Raw genomic sequence first — 9098 nt, forward strand, 5'->3', positions numbered from 1 at the left:
CACCCAAAAGGCTGGGCTGCGCTGGCAGTGTCACGGCGCACACCGTACATGCATTTTCATGTGTTTCTGTCAATTTCAGTGTTATTGGGCCCAAACTAGTGGCTTTTCATCAGAACCGATGCAGACTCACCCAAAAGGCTCGGCTGCGCTGGCAGGGTCAGGGCGCACACCGTACATGCATTTTCATGTGTTTCTGTCAATTTCAGTGTTATTGGGCCCAAACTAGTGGCTTTTCATCAGAACCGATGCAGACTCACCCAAAAGGCTCGGCTGCGCTGGCAGGGTCACGGCGCACACCGTACATGCATTTTCATGTGTTTCTGTCAATTTCAGTGTTATTGTGCCCAAACTAGTGGCTTTTCATCAGAACCGATGCAGACTCACCCTAAAGCCTCGGCTGCGCTGGCAGGGTCACGGCGCACACCGTACATGCATTTTCATGTGTTTCTGTCAATTTCAGTGTTATTGGGCCCAAACTAGTCGCTTTTCATCAGAACCGATGCAGACTCACCCAAAAGGCTCGGCTGCGCTGGCAGGGTCACGGCGCACACCGTACATGCATTTTCATGTGTTTCTGTCAATTTCAGTGTTATTGTGCCCAAACTAGTCGCATTTCATCAGAACCGATGCAGACTCACCCAAAAGGCTCGGCTGCGCTGGCAGGGTCACGGCACACACCGTACATGCATTTTCATGTGTTTCTGTCAATTTCAGTGTTATTGGGCCCAAACTAGTGGCTTTTCATCAGAACCGATGCAGACTCACCCAAAAGGCTCGGCTGCGCTAGCAGGGTCATGGCGCACACCGTACATGCATTTTCATGTGTTTCTGTCAATTTCAGTGTTATTGGGCCTATACTAGTGGCTTTTCATCAGAACCGATGCAGACTCACCCAAAAGGCTCGGCTGCGCTGGCAGGGTCAGGGCGCACACCGTACATGCATTTTCATGTGTTTCTGTCAATTTCAGTGTTATTGGGCCCAAACCAGTCGCTTTTCATCAGAACTGATGCAGACTCACCATAAAGCCTCGGCTGCGCTGGCAGGGTCACGGCGCACACCGTACATGCATTTTCATGTGTTTCTGTCAATTTCAGTGTTATTGTGCCCAAACTAGTGGCTTTTCATCAGAACCGATGCAGACTCACCCAAAAGGCTCGGCTGCGCTGGCAGGGTCAGGGAGCACACCGTACATGCATTTTCATGTGTTTCTGTCAATTTCAGTGTTATTGGGCCCAAACTAGTGGCTTTTCATCAGAACCGATGCAGACTCACCCAAAAGGCTCGGCTGCGCTGGCAGGGTCACGGCGCACACCGTACATGCATTTTCATGTGTTTCTGTCAATTTCAGTGTTATTGGGCCTAAACTAGTCGCTTTTCATCAGAACCGATGCAGACTCACCCTAAAGCCTCGGCTGCGCTGGCAGGGTCAGGGCGCACACCGTTACATGTATTTTCATGTTTTTCTGTCAATTTCAGTGTTATTGGGCCTAAACTAGTCGCTTTTCATCAGAACCGATGCAGACTCACCCATAAGGCTCGGCTGCGCTGGCAGGGTCACGGCGCACACCGTACATGCATTTTCATGTGTTTCTGTCAATTTCAGTGTTATTGGGCCCAAACTAGTGGCTTTTCATCAGAACCGATGCAGACTCACCCAAAAGGCTCGGCTGCGCTGGCAGGGTCACGGCGCACACCGTACATGCATTTTCATGTGTTTCTGTCAATTTCAGTGTTACTGGGCCCAAACTAGTGGTTTTTCATCAGAACCGATGCAGACTCACCCAAAAGGCTCGGCTGCGCTGGCAGGGTCAGGGCGCACACCGTACATGCATTTTCATGTGTTTCTGTCAATTTCAGTGTTATTGGGCCCAAACTAGTGGCTTTTCATCAGAACCGATGCAGACTCACCCAAAAGGCTCGGCTGCGCTGGCAGGGTTAGGGCGCACACCGTACATGCATTTTCATGTGTTTCTGTCAATTTCAGTGTTATTGGGCCCAAACCAGTCGCTTTTCATCAGAACCGATGCAGACTCACCCTAAAGCCTCGGCTGCGCTGGCAGGGTCACGGCGCACACCGTACATGCATTTTCATGTGTTTCTGTCAATTTCAGTGTTATTGGGCCCAAACTAGTGGCTTTTCATCAGAACCGATGCAGACTCACCCAAAAGGCTCGGCTGCGCTGGCAGGGTCACGGCGCACACCGTACATGCATTTTCATGTGTTTCTGTCAATTTCAGTGTTATTGTGCCCAAACTAGTCGCATTTCATCAGAACCGATGCAGACTCACCCAAAAGTCTCGGCTGCGCTGGCAGGGTCACGGCACACACCGTACATGCATTTTCATGTGTTTCTGTCAATTTCAGTGTTATTGGGCCCAAACTAGTGGCTTTTCATCAGAACCGATGCAGACTCACCCAAAAGGCTCGGCTGCGCTAGCAGGGTCATGGCGCACACCGTACATGCATTTTCATGTGTTTCTGTCAATTTCAGTGTTATTGGGCCTATACTAGTGGCTTTTCATCAGAACCGATGCAGACTCACCCAAAAGGCTCGGCTGCGCTGGCAGGGTCAGGGCGCACACCGTACATGCATTTTCATGTGTTTCTGTCAATTTCAGTGTTATTGGGCCCAAACCAGTCGCTTTTCATCAGAACCGATGCAGACTCACCCAAAAGGCTCGGCTGCGCTGGCAGGGTCACGGCGCACACCGTACATGCATTTTCATGTGTTTCTGTCAATTTCAGTGTTATTGGGCCTAAACTAGTGGCTTTTCATCAGAACCGATGCAGACTCACCCAAAAGGCTCGGCTGCGCTGGAAGGGTTAGGGCGCACACCGTACATGCATTTTCATGTGTTTCTGTCAATTTCAGTGTTATTGGGCCCAAACCAGTCGCTTTTCATCAGAACCGATGCAGACTCACCCTAAAGCCTCGGCTGCGCTGGCAGGGTCACGGCGCACACCGTACATGCATTTTCATGTGTTTCTGTCAATTTCAGTGTTATTGGGCCCAAACTAGTGGCTTTTCATCAGAACCGATGCAGACTCACCCAAAAGGCTCGGCTGCGCTGGCAGGGTCACGGCGCACACCGTACATGCATTTTCATGTGTTTCTGTCAATTTCAGTGTTATTGTGCCCAAACTAGTCGCATTTCATCAGAACCGATGCAGACTCACCCAAAAGGCTCGGCTGCGCTGGCAGGGTCACGGCACACACCGTACATGCATTTTCATGTGTTTCTGTCAATTTCAGTGTTATTGGGCCCAAACTAGTGGCTTTTCATCAGAACCGATGCAGACTCACCCAAAAGGCTCGGCTGCGCTAGCAGGGTCATGGCGCACACCGTACATGCATTTTCATGTGTTTCTGTCAATTTCAGTGTTATTGGGCCTATACTAGTGGCTTTTCATCAGAACCGATGCAGACTCACCCAAAAGGCTCGGCTGCGCTGGCAGGGTCAGGGCGCACACCGTACATGCATTTTCATGTGTTTCTGTCAATTTCAGTGTTATTGGGCCCAAACCAGTCGCTTTTCATCAGAACCGATGCAGACTCACCATAAAGCCTCGGCTGCGCTGGCAGGGTCACGGCGCACACCGTACATGCATTTTCATGTGTTTCTGTCAATTTCAGTGTTATTGTGCCCAAACTAGTGGCTTTTCATCAGAACCGATGCAGACTCACCCAAAAGGCTCGGCTGCGCTGGCAGGGTCAGGGAGCACACCGTACATGCATTTTCATGTGTTTCTGTCAATTTCAGTGTTATTGGGCCCAAACTAGTCGCTTTTAATCAGAACCGATGCAGACTCACCCAAAAGGCTTGGCTGCGCTGGCAGGGTCACGGCGCACACCGTACATGCATTTTCATGTGTTTCTGTCAATTTCAGTGTTATTGGGCCTAAACTAGTCGCTTTTCATCAGAACCGATGCAGACTCACCCTAAAGCCTCGGCTGCGCTGGCAGGGTCAGGGCGCACACCGTTACATGTATTTTCATGTTTTTCTGTCAATTTCAGTGTTATTGGGCCTAAACTAGTCGCTTTTCATCAGAACCGATGCAAACTCACCCATAAGGCTCGGCTGCGCTGGCAGGGTCACGGCGCACACCGTACATGCATTTTCATGTGTTTCTGTCAATTTCAGTGTTATTGGGCCCAAACTAGTGGCTTTTCATCAGAACCGATGCAGACTCACCCAAAAGGCTCGGCTGCGCTGGCAGGGTCACGGCGCACACCGTACATGCATTTTCATGTGTTTCTGTCAATTTCAGTGTTACTGGGCCCAAACTAGTGGTTTTTCATCAGAACCGATGCAGACTCACCCAAAAGGCTCGGCTGCGCTGGCAGGGTCAGGGCGCACACCGTACATGCATGTTCATGTGTTTCTGTCAATTTCAGTGTTATTGGGCCCAAACTAGTGGCTTTTCATCAGAACCGATGCAGACTCACCCAAAAGGCTCGGCTGCGCTGGCAGGGTCAGGGCGCACACCGTACATGCATTTTCATGTGTTTCTGTCAATTTCAGTGTTATTGGGCCCAAAGTAGTGGCTTTTCATCAGAACCGATGCAGACTAACCCAAAAAGCTCGGCTGCGCTGGCAGGGTCACGGCGCACACCGTACATGCATTTTCATGTGTTTCTGTCAATTTCAGTGTTATTGGGCCCAAACTAGTGGCTTTTCATCAGAACCGATGCAGACTCACCCAAAAGGCTCGGCTGCGCTGGCAGGGTCACGGCGCACACCGTACATGCATTTTCATGTGTTTCTGTCAATTTCAGTGTTACTGGGCCCAAACTAGTGGCTTTTCATCAGAACCGATGCAGACTCACCCAAAAGGCTCGGCTGCGCTGGCAGGGTCAGGGCGCACACCGTACATGCATTTTCATGTGTTTCTGTCAATTTCAGTGTTATTGGGCCTATACTAGTGGCTTTTCATCAGAACCGATGCAGACTCACCCAAAAGGCTCGGCTGCGCTGGCAGGGTCAGGGCGCACACCGTACATGCATTTTCATGTGTTTCTGTCAATTTCAGTGTTATTGGGCCCAAACCAGTCGCTTTTCATCAGAACCGATGCAGACTCACCATAAAGCCTCGGCTGCGCTGGCAGGGTCACGGCGCACACCGTACATGCATTTTCATGTGTTTCTGTCAATTTCAGTGTTATTGTGCCCAAACTAGTGGCTTTTCATCAGAACCGATGCAGACTCACCCAAAAGGCTCGGCTGCGCTGGCAGGGTCAGGGCGCACACCGTACATGCATTTTCATGTGTTTCTGTCAATTTCAGTGTTATTGGGCCTATACTAGTGGCTTTTCATCAGAACCGATGCAGACTCACCCAAAAGGCTCGGCTGCGCTGGCAGGGTCAGGGCGCACACCGTACATGCATTTTCATGTGTTTCTGTCAATTTCAGTGTTATTGGGCCCAAACCAGTCGCTTTTCATCAGAACCGATGCAGACTCACCATAAAGCCTCGGCTGCGCTGGCAGGGTCACGGCGCACACCGTACATGCATTTTCATGTGTTTCTGTCAATTTCAGTGTTATTGTGCCCAAACTAGTGGCTTTTCATCAGAACCGATGCAGACTCACCCAAAAGGCTCGGCTGCGCTGGCAGGGTCAGGGAGCACACCGTACATGCATTTTCATGTGTTTCTGTCAATTTCAGTGTTATTGGGCCCAAACTAGTGGCTTTTCATGAGAACCGATGCAGACTCACCCAAAAGGCTCGGCTGCGCTGGCAGGGTCACGGCGCACACCGTACATGCATTTTCATGTGTTTCTGTCAATTTCAGTGTTATTGGGCCCAAACTAGTGGCTTTTCATCAGAACCGATGCAGACTCACCCAAAAGGCTCGGCTGCGCTGGCAGGGTCACGGCGCACACCGTACATGCATTTTCATGTGTTTCTGTCAATTTCAGTGTTATTGGGCCTAAACTAGTGGCTTTTCATCAGAACCGATGCAGACTCACCCAAAAGGCTCGGCTGCGCTGGAAGGGTTAGGGCGCACACCGTACATGCATTTTCATGTGTTTCTGTCAATTTCAGTGTTATTGGGCCCAAACCAGTCGCTTTTCATCAGAACCGATGCAGACTCACCCAAAAGGCTCGGCTGCACTGGCAGGGTCACGGCGCACACCGTACATGCATTTTCATGTGATTCTGTCAATTTCAGTGTTATTAGGCCCAAACTAGTGGCTTTTCATCAGAACCGATGCAGACTCACCCAAAAGGCTCGGCTGCGCTGGCAGGGTCAGGGCGCACACCGTACATGCATTTTCATGTGTTTCTGTCAATTTCAGTGTTATTGGGCCCAAACTAGTCGCTTTTCATCAGAACCGATGCAGACTCACCCTAAAGCCTCGGCTGCGCTGGCAGGGTCACAGCGCACACCGTTACATGCATTTTCATGTTTTTCTGTCAATTTCAGTGTTATTGGGCCCAAACAAGTGGCTTTTCATCAGAACCGATGCAGACTCACCCAAAAGGCTCGGCTGCGCTGGCAGGGTCAGGGCGCACACCGTTACATGCATTTTCATGTTTTTCTGTCAATTTCAGTGTTATTGGGCCCAAACTAGTCGCTTTTCATCAGAACCGATGCAGACTCACCCTAAAGCCTCGGCTGCGCTGGCAGGGTCAGGGCGCACACCGTACATGCATTTTCATGTGTTTCTGTCAATTTCAGTGTTATTGGGCCCAAACTAGTCGCTTTTCATCAGAACCGATGCAGACTCACCGTAAAGCCTCGGCTGCGCTGGCAGGGTCACGGCGAACACCATTACATGCATTTTCATGTTTTTCTGTCAATTTCAGTGTTATTGGGCCTAAACTAGTCGCTTTTCATCAGAACCGATGCAGACTCACCCAAAAGGCTGGGCTGCGCTGGCAGTGTCACGGCGCACACCGTACATGCATTTTCATGTGTTTCTGTCAATTTCAGTGTTATTGGGCCCAAACTAGTGGCTTTTCATCAGAACCGATGCAGACTCACCCAAAAGGCTTGGCTGCGCTGGCAGGGTCACGGCGCACACCGTACATGCATTTTCATGTGTTTCTGTCAATTTCAGTGTTATTGGGCCCAAACTAGTGGCTTTTCATCAGAACCGATGCAGACTCACCCAAAAGGCTCGGCTGCGCTGGCAGGGTCAGGGCGCACACCGTACATGCATTTTCATGTGTTTCTGTCAATTTCAGTGTTATTGGGCCCAAACTAGTGGCTTTTCATCAGAACCGATGCAGACTCACCAAAAGGCTCGGCTGCGCTGGCAGGGTCACGGCGCACACCGTACATGCATTTTCATGTGTTTCTGTCAATTTCAGTGTTATTGGGCCCAAACTAGTGGCTTTTCATCAGAACCGATGCAGACTCACCCAAAAGGCTCGGCTGCGCTGGCAGGGTCACGGCGCACACCGTACATGCATTTTCATGTGTTTCTGTCAATTTCAGTGTTATTGGGCCTAAACTAGTGGCTTTTCATCAGAACCGATGCAGACTCACCCAAAAGGCTCGGCTGCGCTGGCAGGGTCACGGCGCACACCGTACATGCATTTTCATGTGTTTCTGTCAATTTCAGTGTTATTGGGCCCAAACCAGTCGCTTTTCATCAGAACCGATGCAGACTCACCCAAAAGGCTCGGCTGCGCTGGCAGGGTCAGGGCGCACACCGTTACATGCATTTTCATGTTTTTCTGTCAATTTCAGTGTTATTGGGCCCAAACTAGTCGCTTTTCATCAGAACCGATGCAAACTCACCCTAAAGCCTCGGCTGCGCTGGCAGGGTCAGTGCGCACACCGTACATGCATTTTCATGTGTTTCTGTCAATTTCAGTGTTATTGGGCCCAAACTAGTCGCTTTTCATCAGAACCGATGCAGACTCACCCTAAAGCCTCGGCTGCGCTGGCAGGGTCACGGCGAACACCGTTACATGCATTTTCATGTTTTTCTGTCAATTTCAGTGTTATTGGGCCTAAACTAGTCGCTTTTCATCAGAACTGATGCAGACTCACCCAAAAGGCTCGGCTGCGCTGGCAGGGTCAGGGCGCACACCGTACATGCATTTTCATGTGTTTCTGTCAATTTCAGTGTTATTGGGCCCAAACTAGTGGTTTTTCATCAGAACCGATGCAGACTCACCCAAAAGGCTCGGCTGCGCTGGCAGGGTCACGGCGCACACCGTACATGCATTTTCATGTGTTTCTGTCAATTTCAGTGTTATTGGGCCCAAACTAGTGGCTTTTCATCAGAACCGATGCAGACTCACCCAAAAGGCTCAGCTGCGCTGGCAGGGTCAGGGCGCACACCGTACATGCATTTTCATGTGTTTCTGTCAATTTCAGTGTTATTGGGCCCAAACTAGTGGCTTTTCATCAGAACCGTTGCAGACTCACCCAAAAGGCTCGGCTGCGCTGGCAGGGTCACGGCGCACACCGTACATGCATTTTCATGTGTTTCTGTCAATTTCAGTGTTATTGGGCCCAAACTAGTGTCTTTTCATCAGAACCGATGCAGACTCACCCAAAAGGCTCGGCTGCGCTGGCAGGGTCACGGCGCACACCGTACATGCATTTTCATGTGTTTCTGTCAATTTCAGTGTTATTGGGCCTAAACTAGTGACTTTTCATCAGAACCGATGCAGACTCACCCAAAAGGCTGGGCTGCGCTGGCAGTGTCACGGCGCACACCGTACATGCATTTTCATGTGTTTCTGTCAATTTCAGTGTTATTGGGCCCAAACTAGTGTCTTTTCATCAGAACCGATGCAGACTCACCCAAAAGGCTCGGCTGCGCTGGCAGGGTCACGGTGCACACCGTACATGCATTTTCATGTGTTTCTGTCAATTTCAGTGTTATTGGGCCCAAACTAGTGGCTTTTCATCAGAACCGATGCAGACTCACCCAAAAGGCTCGGCTGCGCTGGCAGGGTCACGGCGCACACCGTACATGCATTTTCATGTGTTTCTGTCAATTTCAGTGTTATTGGGCCCAAACTAGTGGCTTTTCATCAGAACCGATGCAGACTCACCCAAAAGGCTCGGCTGCGCTGGCAGGGTCACGGCGCACACCGTACATGCATTTTCATGTGTTTCTGTCAATT

Source organism: Thunnus thynnus, chromosome 1 (genome assembly GCF_963924715.1).
Source record: "Thunnus thynnus chromosome 1, fThuThy2.1, whole genome shotgun sequence".
NCBI lineage: Eukaryota > Metazoa > Chordata > Actinopteri > Scombriformes > Scombridae > Thunnus > Thunnus thynnus.